The sequence below is a fragment of the Narcine bancroftii genome, chromosome 10 (assembly GCF_036971445.1).
Source record: "Narcine bancroftii isolate sNarBan1 chromosome 10, sNarBan1.hap1, whole genome shotgun sequence".
Classification (NCBI taxonomy): Eukaryota; Metazoa; Chordata; class Chondrichthyes; order Torpediniformes; family Narcinidae; genus Narcine; species Narcine bancroftii.
This window is the reverse complement of record NC_091478.1, coordinates 39983784-39997069: the sequence shown is the minus strand read 5'-3', so window position 1 is coordinate 39997069 and position 13286 is coordinate 39983784. Positions and strand designations below refer to the sequence as shown.

General features: G+C 44.4%; 1 protein-coding gene across 3 annotated transcripts in view; it reads left to right on the top strand.

Moving 5' to 3' along the window:
* Positions 1-6164: 6164 nt before the first annotated feature.
* The window catches only part of fam13c (family with sequence similarity 13 member C), a 125818-nt gene continuing 118696 nt past the window's right edge, over positions 6165-13286 (top strand). For 2 of the 3 annotated variants that reach the window (XR_011345562.1, XM_069900693.1), the window contains exon 1: positions 6166-6372. The gene's annotated coding sequence lies outside the window, so the exon portion shown is untranslated. Of the gene's footprint in view, positions 6373-13286 lie in introns of all 3 variants that reach the window. The other variant, XM_069900695.1, reaches the window with a different exon arrangement.

Genomic DNA, 13286 nt, shown 5'->3' with positions numbered 1-13286 from the left:
GTCGAGGACCTCTACAGGAGGCAGTGTCTTTTTAAAATAAAGCAGCCCCTATCCTCAAGGACCCCCACCATGCAGGCCATGCCCTCTTCATTCTGCTACCATTGGGGAAAAAGTGCAGGAGCCTGAAGATGAGCAATCAACAGCACAAGGACAGCTTCTTCTCCTCTGCCATCGGATTCCTGAATAATCAATGAACCATAGATTCTGCCTCACTTTGTCTTTTTCTTGTTATTGTGCTATTTTTTATATATTTCGTAATGTCATTTATATAAATGTTTGCAGTGTGACGCTGCTTCAAAGCAACAAAATTTGTTACATGTTCATGACAATAAATTCTGATTATCAACACCAACTTTGAAACATGATAATTGCTTCCTCATTGAACTGGTACAAATGGTTCTGTGGTTAGGGTTCATGCTGCTACTCATTTGATAAATGGCTTGAATATCTTGGAGTGTGTTCAGCAGTTCAGCTTGGAGATTTCTGTTACTGAATGTGGTAATTGCTGTGGAAGATGTAGTAGTTTTATCTCGACCAGAGAACTCTTGGCCTGAATAGCTGACGTGTTAATTGTAAATCATTTTTTTCTCTAAACGGAACACCGAGGGGATTAACCTTTTATGAACTTATTGCTGTTCTCTGGTGATCTCCCTCACCACCCACCCCCCCCCCCCCATCCCAATCCCCATTGCAGTCTTCACTGTTTCATGCACAATTTTTCACTGAAAGTGGAAAATTCCACTCCCTGCCAAACGCCGGATTTCAATTGTGATTTTCATGTTGTGTAACACACTGCTGCATTCTTAAACCATCAGGGTAATCTTGAAGATGCTAATGGCCACTGCTGGTTAAAAATCTCACCTTAATGTATGAAAAAGTTAAGAGCCTTAACTGAGGAGAGTTTTGCAATTCCCAGCAATGTTTTTAATTTTTTTAAAAAGTGGATCGTTGTAGGAACCTGCATGTTAAGTTTTAAAAAAAAAATGAAATTGTTAAGATGGTTTTACAATCTTTAATGTGCTTCTTTAAACCACAGCATTCCTAAATGCAGAAGGGTATCGGTATTGCAGCTTTGCTAATCAAGTAATTACCACCGGCCTGCAAGGGAATAGAATGAAAGTAACAAGAAACCAATGTCAAAGTAGAGTTGTTTTGCAGACAGTCCTGATGTAGGAGACTGAAATGTTGCTAATGCATTTTCTCATCTAATGATTGTTGTATAATTAATTGCAATCGATATTACCATCAGCTGTCATAACTTGCCCAGCATTCATAAATTAATCTGGGCGACTTTGGAAAATGCTGGCTAAAATCTAGTGTAGGCATGTTTCTGACTTTATTTTTTTGGTTTTGCAAAATTATTATTAAGTATGCCTGTTTTGTCTGAAAATTTGTACCAGTTATTTAAAAAAAAACAGCCAGGAGATTTTCAATTTTCTGATTCTCATTGCTTTATTTGAACTCATTTTTATAAATGACAAAAATCATTTTGTCCTTCCCCTTCTTTTGTCTTCAACCATGCTCGGGCCATATTTAAACAAAGGTTGCAAGGCCTTTGAGTGGGACTCCTGAATATGAATGTCTTGGTCTGTTCCCCAATAACCATGGTAGGTTGCCTGTGTAGCAATTTGCTTGTGTCCACAACTGATTGAAGTCCATACGTTGAACAAATAGCTGCACCGTAATGATTTATATCCTAAATAATAAGCAATCTCGACTTGCCTCTGCCACTAGTTAACATTCAATCACTTTGTCGATGGTCATATTGTAAAAAAAAATAACATGGAGGTAGCATTTGAAGGCCACGGTTTGTTTAACCGGGCAAGTGCAGCTACACTGCTATTCTTTCGAAGCAGGGTTTGAAGGTTTTACTAAAACTCTGAAGACAGCTGGCTTAAAACCAGGGTCAAATTGCTCAGTGAGACTCACCGGCCATCTGTTCACCTCCAGGTTGTTCCCCATTGTCTGCTTACTGAAATTAATGTTATCAGATTTGATCATTTTTCAAAATTTAGAAATGCAGCACAGTAACAGGTCATTTTGGCCCACATGTTCATGCCGCCCAATTAACCTACACCCCTGATGAAAGGAAACCAGAGCCCCCAGGGGTGGGGGGGGCAGGGGACCCACACAGACACAGGGAGAAGGTACAAACTCCTGACAGTAAGTGCGGGATTCGAATCCCTGCCTGGACCCAATCACTGGTGCTGTAAAGGTAACTGCTATGCCAAGGGTTCTCAAACTTTTTAGATCATCCGTCACGGACCCCAAGGAATTAAATACTTGGGGTGGTGGCAACACTGGACAGGAGTTGGGTGGCAGCACTGGATGGGGAGGGGGGGGGGTGTGGCGACGGCATTGAACACAAACCTCTCTGCTCTGTCAGTCCTTTACTCTCTGCCTATTAAGAGGCCGAAGCCAAATACAACATGGCAGTCACCAAGGTCAGCTCTCACAAGAGGTTGACCACCCCCACCATAGGCATTATTTTCCATTGACACCCCCCTGCTTTCAACCGCAAAATTTCAATCAATCTTCTGCCCCCCCCCCCCCCCCCGCCCCCCACAGTATTTATTGATCTCCTGGCATTTATCGACTCTTGGATAGTCCCATTGACCCCTAGTGGTTGATATTGACCACTTCGGGCACCCCTGTTCTATGCCAACATTCATTTTCAAACTTTCTGCTTCAAGCAATGAGTCTTCTGCTTGATTTTTTAAAAAAATTTTTCGTTTCAGTGGCTGAAATAAGTTGAGAACGTCCATTACCCCCCAGCTAGCAGAGAATTTGTCTTGAGTGTTTCTGTAGCATTGCCTTATTCTCCCCTTCCATCAGCACTGAAACCTTCAGCCCTCCACTCTTGATATTCTCTATGAACCAGTGGCTGAATGCCCACACTCCATCTGTCTTAAAGGTGGCAGGGTTGGCATAGCGGTTAGCGCAATGCCTTTACAGTGCCGGCGATCAGGACCAGGCAGGGGTTCGAATCCACACTGTCTGTCAGGAGTTTGTACATTCTCCCCATGCAGCAGCTTTATAATCTTTTTCTCCTCCAAATCCCTCAAGGCCTCTGATGTTTTCCGGCTGTCTAAACTGCTTTAACATTCCAGCTGTCTGATTATTCCCAAGGCCAAAGCTCAACAGAAGCAATCCCTGTGGCCAACCATGTCCATGCTGACCATCAAGTACATATCCATAAAAATCCCATTTACCAGCACTTTGTCCCCAGCTTACTAAGCCTTGGCATTTCAAATGCTCTTCTACGTTCTTACACTGTGAGATGAACAGGCTCTCCCACCTGCTCCCTCAGTAAGTTCCAGTCTCCATCCACTATTTGGTTGAAAAAGCTTTTCCTCAAATCCCTGCAAAGCCTCTTACCCTAAACCAGCTTTTCCTAAACTGGGTAGGACGCAAGGTTACGTGGAAGAAATGGGGAGTATTAACTAAAACTTATAATAAATGTTTTAATTTAATTTTAAATTTTAATTTGTATTACTTTTTACCTGTGTTTCTAAACAGTTGCCTCGATGCTAACAAAAAAAAGGTGTTCTGAGGCCGCAAAGATGCCATTTTCAACCAATGAGATTTGGATTTCTTTTGGCACAAGGCTGGCCATATTTTCAAAATTTAAACTGAAAGCTATTCCAAGCACTACAGTGGGAATGGCTTTTGCTGATTCTGTGGGGTTTTTTTGTTCCGCCTCCCTCCTTCTCCATCTCACTCCCTCCCTCCCCATCTCGCTCCCTCCCTCACTCCCTCCCACTCCCCCCCTCCCCACTGAGGTTGGTGATGGAGTTGGCGTGGGCGCCGGAATGGTGTTGGTCGGGACTGGGACCTGCATCAATAGAGGTGCCATTGACAGTGACTCCAACACCTGGTCTGTGGGGATGAGTGTTAGCAATGGAGGTTTAGAAGCTCGGGCCTGCGAAACATTAGGCAGCCAGCCCTCTCCTCTTGCATGATCCACAGAGGCTTTGACCAGGCTGAACCAAGCACTTACAACCCAGCTTCCAAATGGGGTTTTCCACAAGTTTGCCAACTTGTCCTGTTCCAGGCCCAGCTGCTGCTGCTGCTGACTGTAAAACTGAATTCTCTCTCCCTCCCTCTCTCTCTCTCTCTCTCAGGAAACCTGTTTGACTCTCTCTGCTTGCAAAACCACATGACCCTCCTAGAACAGCAAGTTCCACTCCAGACAGTATGCGGCTCCGACAAGTTCTTTCATCTGTTGCCTTTTTGTAAACAACAATCCATTAGTGAAGTCTCTTGGGCACTCTCCAAAGCTTTTGCAAAGGTTCTTGGTGCTATGTCGAGCATGAACAGAGCTCCAGTATTTTAAATAAGATCTTTTTGAAATGTTTGTATGTGACCTACACTAAAAAAAAATTCTGCCTCAATTTATCTCCCAAAAACATTTCTATATACAATGCAACCACAACATAATATGTCACAGAATGTTTACTCTCCACACTGGGACCCAGAGCCATCATATTCTCCAATCTCTACAGTTTGTTCACTCTTTAACATGCTCCGGAAAATTTGGATTTTGATGACCAGATGGAGCTAATTTATCAGTTTCTGCTCCGGTGAAGAACCTTGATGTATTGTTCTATTCTCATGGTGGTGGTGGAAGGTTGTAGGAGGAGTTTTAAGGAGATGTGCGGGACAGTGTTAGATGCTTGAAATGGGCTGCCAGGAGTAGTGATGGAAAGCGATACAGTAGTAGCATTTAAAGGGCTTTGAGATAGACACATGAATATGCAGGGATGGAGGTGATGTGTATCATGTGTGAGCAGCAGAGATGACATTTAATTAGCACCAAAGGGCTTCTTCCTGTTCAATTTTTGTATATAGGTGAGTGCACGGTTTCTTCGAATGGTTTCTTTTAGAACACAGCAATGCCCAATTTTATACTTGGGTGTGTTCAGGTGCATGAGTGTGTGTTTTTTTAAAAAAAAATCACTATCATGTAAAAATCCGGCCTAAGATGCTTTTGTAAGTAACTTGTTATGGACCAGTCCGATACTGAGAAATGATGGAAGCCATCAACCAATACTCGCTGACGAAACCGTGTGATTATCTCAGGCAAAGAGAGGGAATGGCCACTGTTCTAGGTGAAATACAGGAATGTCAAGCAATTCTTCCGACCAATCGTGTGTCTGACCAACGTAGTCACCCACCAGGAGCCCACTGAAGGGACGTGGAGAGAAAAAAAAAGTCTCCGGAATTATAAAAGGAATAGATAGACTAGACATAAACAGACTTTTTCCCCTGAGGGCAGGGGAGGTTGGAACAAGAGGCCATGAGTTAGGGTAAGAGGGTAACACTTTAGGAGAAATATTAGAGGTGGCTTTTTCACTCAGCGAGTGGTGGCAGAATGGAATGATCTTCCAAATGAGATAGTTGCGGCAGGGTCCCTTCTGTCATTTAAGAAAAGGTTGGATGTGTACATGGAGGTGAGGGGGTTGGAGGGTTATTGGCAGAGAGCAGGAGGTTTGAGCTAGTGGAGTTGTTCTAGTGAACCGGTAAGGACTCGAAAGGCCGACATGGCCTGTTTCCGCTCTGTAAATGGTTATATGGCTATAAACAAGATGAGAAGTGAAGAAACGAGCATCAGTCAAAGGGGTGAGAGATTATTTCCTGGCTTCATGTGTTTTGGAAGAAGCTGCTTGGAGCAAATGAGCTCCATTCTCAAACCTGAGGCTGAAGTCAGTACCGGACCTTCTCCGCACTTTGGTGAAACAGTGCGCACTCGCTCAAGGAAATCATTATAATTTCACTTGCTTGCAATGAAGACTCCGTGAGCCATGAACACTACAGCCAGTGTTTACTTTTGTAATAAAAGATGGTCACATAAACAGTGACCCTAAGCAGCAGTTTCCTTTACAAAAAAAAATTCTGTGTAGCGATGCTTTGTGTAAACCATTCAATGTCTGAACGCTCCAGAATATTGTTACGATTTAGCCATTGCAATGTGTTCATTTGTTCACAGTAAGGCATCAGCAATTCTGCTAACAGATTGGGTACATACAGGTCAAATGTCAGGAAGGCAATTAATGATCCTGATTGTACATTAGGTTTCATTGCGCAACTGCTGTCTTATGAAACAATGTGATAACCCTGCCCAACTGCAGAAATTGGACAAGCGCCAGCTGAAATATCCTGAAGTATTCGTTCACAGTAGATCCACTCAGATCCTGGTTGGCACAGGCTTCTGGAGCAACAGCTAAGCTGTCAGCTCAAAAAGGTATTGATCTTGCGTGTCCAAATCAGGATCCAGTGGCATTATCTGTAGTTTTAAGCTGAGTGCTATGGTTTACTCTTAAAGTGGAGCCAAGGGAGGAAAGGATCTGGGACCAGGAGACTTTGTTTAAGGTAAGACTTTTGCTCGTCTTGGGCTGGTCTGAGGGTGACTACTCCACATATATCACAGGGGAAATTTTGGTCTCAACTCCATTCCCTGGCTTTCTTGACCTAAGTTCTCTATCTCCCCCCCCCCCCCCCTCCCCCCACCTCTCCTCACACCTTCTTACAAAAAATGCATGTAATTGGAACAGCCACTTTCAACAGGCTGGCAGCCACCCTGTTTAGAAATGAAGGCTGTTTTTCTGCTTCATTGTCAACAATGCAAGGAAAGTCTGCCCACTTAATCTTAACCTGATGTGACCGCATGTGTCCAACTTTTAATGATTAAGGGGAGAGAGACGACTTGTATAAGCAAGAAAGGACTGGATGCAAATCGTGATGTAAGATAGTGGAAGCTTTGCCGGGTCCAGATACAGCCCGAGTTCGAAAAGTCGGAGCCGTACCTTCAGTATTTTGACAATGCATTTTGTTTGTTCTGCTCTGGCTATAAGAAAGTACATCATCAAATGTCTTAGTGTGTTATATGCATACATAAAAAGTGCTTGAAGCAAGCATTTAAATGGAAGGAATTTCTTTGGCTTTTGGAATTTTGCAAAATAGGAGTCAAATTGGTTATGGTGCACTGTCTGAAAGGTGGTTTCTAATATGAGATGGGAAATGTTTCTGTAACTTTGTTAGGACGCTGTAAAAATCAGGCAGACTTTATTATTTATGGCTGTGCACACTGCTCGATTCGTGGCACACGAGCCACATTGTATTCACACGTACAGGATCATCTTGCCTGATTTACAACCTATTGACATGGATTAAATTTAGATTATTCACTATCGTATCATGTACTGTGGAATTCTCACCAATAAGGCTCTGAAGTGTGAAACTAAATAGGGCTTCAGATCATGAATTCATTCAGCTGCTTTCAAGGATTCGTGACTTAATCTTAAACAGATCCTGTTTTTAAAAAAAAAACACAGTAATTGCCTCATAATTTCTGCACAAGATCTCTGACTGAAGTGGCAACTTGTCGTGAAAGGCATTTAGGGAAAGCCGCGCGAGTTCTGCTTGGATTTCTGATTGCTGTCCTGAAACATGAGATCACCCCTGAGAAATGGGCAAAAAAAAACAAGGCAAGAACAGTTGTCAGTTTTTTGACCCCGAGTCCTAAAACTGCTTTCTCTTTTCATTTGCTCGAGTCGTCAGAAGTGATTGAAGTCATTTATTTAGACTAAACTAAATTGGAGCAAGGCCAATCTTGACATGATTAGGCAGGAGGTAATGATAGAGGCATATCTCAGAAGGAAAAGCAAGGCAGACATCAGATATAGGCAGGAGGGAAGGCCGGGAATCCCTCATGGAGTATAAAGAATATGAGAGCATAGCGAAGAGGGAAATAAGGTGGGCTAAAAAAGAATTTGTGCTGGCTTTGGCAGCAGTGCAAAGGAGACTCAAGTGACAGAGTATTTAGAGGTGGTTTGGGAGGAATTGTCAGAGCAGTTTGCACACACATTTTAAAACACAGAATATTTGCAGGTCTTTTGCAGAGTGCTTTTTGCAAGAGGCAACAAAGTATGGACAGCAGCTTGCCTGGGAACATGTGATCTTTGCATGCGGGGGAGAACAGTTTTGGTCTCAGAGGGGGAAGGATGTGAAACACAGACTGAGGAGTCACAGAAATCAGTTCCGGAAGGACAAAGTTGGCAAACTTTGGAAGGCTGCCTGGTCAAAGGAGGAGATTGGTGGTCTGAAAGGTGACCTGAAAAAAAGAGGATCATCTGGAGAACCCTGAAGGGGGCAAGTTTCGTCAGCAAGACTGATTGAGAAGGAATCAGTTGCAGATGTCCTGGAAAAGGAATCTCTTTTGGAAAACTAGCAAGAACCCTTTGCCTGTTAAGCACCAAAGACTGGTGAACTTTGTTAATGCTGACTTCTGTGCACCGTACAAGAATTGCCTGCAACCAATGAGATTGGACTGTGATCCAAAGAACTTTTCTAATTTTAAATTTACATTACACACACCTGCGCTTAGTGTTAGAGGGGGGGTTGAGTGGTTAAGTAGGTTAAGAAATAAATTAGAGTTTAATTCTGTTCTCTTGTTCTTCTTTGGCTTGGCTTCGCGGACAAAGACTTATGGAGGGGGGTAAAAGTCCACGTCAGCTGCAGGCTCGTTTGTGGCTGACAAGTCCGATGCGGGACAGGCAGACACGGTTGCAGCGGCTGCAGGGGAAAATTGGTTGGTTGGGGTTGGGTGTTGGGTTTTTCCTCCTTTGCCTTTTGTTAGTGAGGTGGGCTCTGCGGTCTTCTTCAAAGGAGGTTGCTGCCCGCCAAACTGTGAGGCGCCAAGATGCACGGTTTGAGGCGATATCAGCCCACTGGCGGTGGTCAATGTGGCAGGCACCAAGAGATTTCTTTAGGCAGTCTTTGTACCTTTTCTTTGGTGCACCTCCGTCATGGTGGCCAGTGGAGAGCTCGCCATATAACACGATCTTGGGAAGGCGATGGTCCTACATTCTGGAGACGTGACCCACCCAGCGCAGTTGGATCTTCAGCAGCGTGGACTCGAAGCTGTCGACCTCTGCCATCTCGAGTACTTCGACGTTAGGGATGAAAGCGCTCCAATGGATGTTGAGGATGGAGTGGAGACAACGCTGGTGGAAGCATTCTAGGAGCCCTAGGTGATGCTGGTAGAGGACCCATGATTCGGAGCCGAACAGGAGTGTGGGTATGACAACGGCTCTGTATACGCTTATCTTTGTGAGGTTTTTCAGTTGGTTGTTTTTCCAGACTCTTTTGTGTAGTCTTCCAAAGGCACTATTTGCCTTGGCGAGTCTGTTGTCTATCTCATTGTTGATCCTTGCATCTGATGAAATGGTGCAGCCGAGATAGGTAAACTGGTTGACCGTTTTGAGTTTTGTGTGCCTGATGGAGATGTGGGGGGGCTGGTAGTCATGGTGGGGAGCTGGCTGATGGAGGACCTCAGTTTTCTTCAGGCTGACTTCCAGGCCAAACATTTTGGCAGTTTCCGCAAATCAGGACGTCAAGCGCTAAAGAGCTGGCTCTGAATGGGCAACTAAAGCGGCATCGTCTGCAAAGAGTAGTTCACGGACAAGTTTCTCTTGTGTCTTGGTGTGAGCTTGCAGGCGCCTCAGATTGAAGAGACTGCCATCCGTGCGATACCGGATGTAAACAGCGTCTACACTGTTGAGGTCTTTCATGGCTTGGTTCAGCATCATGCTGAAGAAGATTGAAAAGAGGGTTGGTGCGAGAACACAGCCTTGCTTCACGCCATTGTTAATGGAGAAGGGTTCAGAGAGCTCATTGCTGTATCTGACCCGACCTTGTTGGTTTTCGTGCAGTTGGATAATCATGTTGAGGAACTTTGGGGGGCATCCAATGCACTCTAGTATTTGCCAAAGCCCTTTCCTGCTCACGGTGTCGAAGGCTTTGGTGAGGTCAACAAAGGTGATGTAGAGTCCTTTGTTTTGTTCTCTGCACTTTTCTTGGAGCTGTCTGAGGGCAAAGACCATGTCAGTAGTTCCTCTGTTTGCGCGAAAGCCGCATTGTGATTCTGGCAGAATATTCTCGGCGACACTAGGTATTATTCTATTTAGTAGAATCCTAGCGATGATTTTGCCTGCAATGGAGAGCAGCGTGTTCAATTATAATTAAAAACGACTTTGGTTGAAGTAACCCTGTGTTGTGGTGAATATCCATTACTGCTGGATTTTGGGGTCCTCTGGATCCCATAACACCCCAAAAATATTTTTTGCATAATAGGAGCAAAACATTCATGTGGGAAAGGATGGCGTCTGTGTGTAGAGCCAAATGAGATGAGGAAAATCTTCAATTAATATCTTGTGAAATACGTTTGCTGTGGAGCAGGAGCAGCAGGCGAGGGAGGTAACTATCGATAGCCTCAGGCACGTCTGCATCACTAGTCAAGATGTGTAGGAAGCCATAGATTGTGTCAAGAAGGGTAAATCTCCAGGCCAAGATCACGGGCATCCCAGAATGTTGTAGGAAGATGAGACTGAAACTGATGGGGTCGAAGCAGACATTTTAAATCATCGGTGAGGGCAGGAAAAGTTTCGGAGGAATAGAGGATGGCAAATATGGTGCCATTATTTTTGATAAAAAGGTTGTAAGGATAATGCGGGTATATGCAAACCCGTTAGTCTGAATGTTAGTATCCACATTTGGATAGCCAGGGGAAAATCAAGGAGTCCTGGCAAGGATTTGTGCATGGGGAATCATGTCTCACAAACCTAATAGAAGGGATAGAAATGGGGAGAACATTCCCCCTCCACCACCAGTTGAGAAACAGGAAACATCCCTACAGATGGCGGACCAGTGAGGGGCTCAGTGGCTGAGAGATCAATATAGGCTGTGGGTGACTTGGGGTCGGGGTACCCACCCAAGCCAAGGGCTGCTGGACACTGGCTCATGGGAGCCAGGTATTGGAGCTGGGGTTCAAAAGGGTGCCGAGGACAAAAAAGGCCTTGGAGCCTGAAGGCTCCCTGATCGTGTCAGAGGTTTGGATCTGGAGCTCCAGTTGGCGATGAATTGAACAGGAGTCTGTGCGGCTGTAGAAGCTGAGGGGCTGCTAGAGGCAAATTCATGGACACTCATTGTCTCTGAAGGGACTCTCTTTTGCTTCTCTGTATCTTGTTCTGTAAGGGGTGCTGGGTGATACTAATAACTACTCTGCCTTACGACAGTTGACGTATATCATATATCATATGAACGTATTATTACATGAGAATAAAAGGAAAAAGGAACCTTGATCAGGAGTAAATGAGAGCAAGATGGTTGATTTATTTTTAAAGGGATCCTATTTTGCTTGGCTACCATTTCCAAGTGGTGTACCGCAGGGGTCAGTGTTTTGGCCACTTTTTACATTGTGTGTTAATGATTTGGAGTGTGGAAAAAATGGCTTTGTGGCCAAGTTTACAGATGATATAATGAGGAGGAAACGAAGATGGTGAGAGTGACCTAGGTAGATTCGGAGAATAGACAAGGAAGTAGCAAATGAAATACAATGTTGGAAAGTGTACGGTCATGCACTTTGGCAGAAGGAATAAAAGGGAACACTACTGTTTGGATGGGGAGAAAATTCAGAATTTGGAATTGCCAGTGAACTTGGAGTCCGAGTGCAGGATACCTCAAGGTTTATCTCCAGGTTGAATCGAAGGTTGCAGTGTTGGCGAATGCAGTGTTGGTAATTATTTATAGAGGAATAGCATAGAAGAGCAGGGAGGTTGAGACTTGATAAGGCTCTGGTGAGGAGTATGGGGTACAGTTTTGTTAAAGAAAGGATGTGCTATCCTTGGATAGGGTTGAGAAAAGATTTACAAGAATGAGGTTATTGAAATGAAAGGATTAGCATGTGAGGAATGTTTGACGGCTCATGGACTGTACTCCTTGGGGTGAAGAAGAATGAGTGGGTGACATCACAGAAGCTCTTTGAATATTGAAAGGCCTGGATAGAGTAGATGTGGCAAAGTTGTTTCCCCATGGTTGGGGAGTCAAGGACAAGAAAGCACAGCTTCAGGATTGAAGGATGCTCATTTAAGGCAACGAAGCAGAGGAATTTCTTAGCCACAGAATGGTGAACCTCTGGAATTTCCTGCCAGGTTGTTGAGTATATTTAAACCAGAGATCGTTGTTGTCTGAAAAATCAGGGTATCAAAGGTTATAGGGAGAAGGGAGTGGATTGCGGCTAATTGGGAGAATGGACCAACTCTTGATGGAATGGTGGAGTGGGTCAATGGACCCAACAGCCTACTTCTGTTGTATCTTATGGTCTATGGATTATGTTAAGAGTTTGATCAGGTCCCACATGGTTGGTTGGCATGGAAAATTAGGGCACATGGGATAGGAGGCCAACTGGATAAAAAAAACTTGGCATTGTGATGGGATTCAGAGTCATTGTTAAGGACAGTTTTCAGACTTGAGGACAGTGACCAGTAACATGCCTTAGGGTTTGACGCTAGTACCCTTGCCTTTTGTAATGTACATGAATGATTTTCACCGAGATTCTGGCAAGGTGAATAAGTTTGCTGATGTCATAAAAATGTGTGCATCAGTGGACAGTGAAGAAGGCTTCCTGGGTTTACAGCAAGGTCCAGATTAGATGGTAAACATGGGCAAAGGAATAGCAGATAGAGTTCATTTTGCAGATTGCAGAAGTCCCACACTTGGATTTGAGTAAGTAGTAATGGCAGTGCCCTGAGGACTGTAATGAAGCAGAGGGACCTACGGGACCATATAACCATTTACGGAGCGGAAACAGGCCATGTTGGCCTTTCGAGTCCGCACCGGTTCACTGATTTTGTGCGCCCTCTAATGGTCCCGTTCTTCTTCTTGAGTTACATATTGGTCTGAAATTAGGACAGAAGTGAAGAGAGTCTTTGGGACACTTGCCTTCGTCAGTCGGGCTTGTTTGGGTGTCGTGTTGAGGTTAGACAAGATGCTGTCGAGCCAACTCTTGGAATATTGTGTGCAAATTTGACCACCTTGCTGTTCTGAAGTTCGAAAGGATGTAGGAAAGGTTTGGAAAAATGTTGCTAGGATTAGAGATGTTGAGTTATTCTGAGAGTCTGGGAAAACTAGGCATGTTTTCCTTGAAGTGAAGAAGATTGAGAGGGGATCAGAGTCAACATCAGAACAAATCTAATCGAGGGGCATTAGGGTAACCATGGTGGGGGGGTATTAGGGTAACCATGGTGGGGGGTTATTAGGGTAACCATGGTGAGGGGTATTAGGGTAACCATGGTGGGGGGTATTAGGGTAACCATGGTGGGGGGACGTTGGAGCACTGATTTTTCAGTGGCATTGGACTGGGAGGTGGGGGAGCAGCAGTGTAGGAATGGGAGGGGCACAATACCTAATTTTGGGGGGTCATAGCCTGCCAAAGACCCCTCGATGAT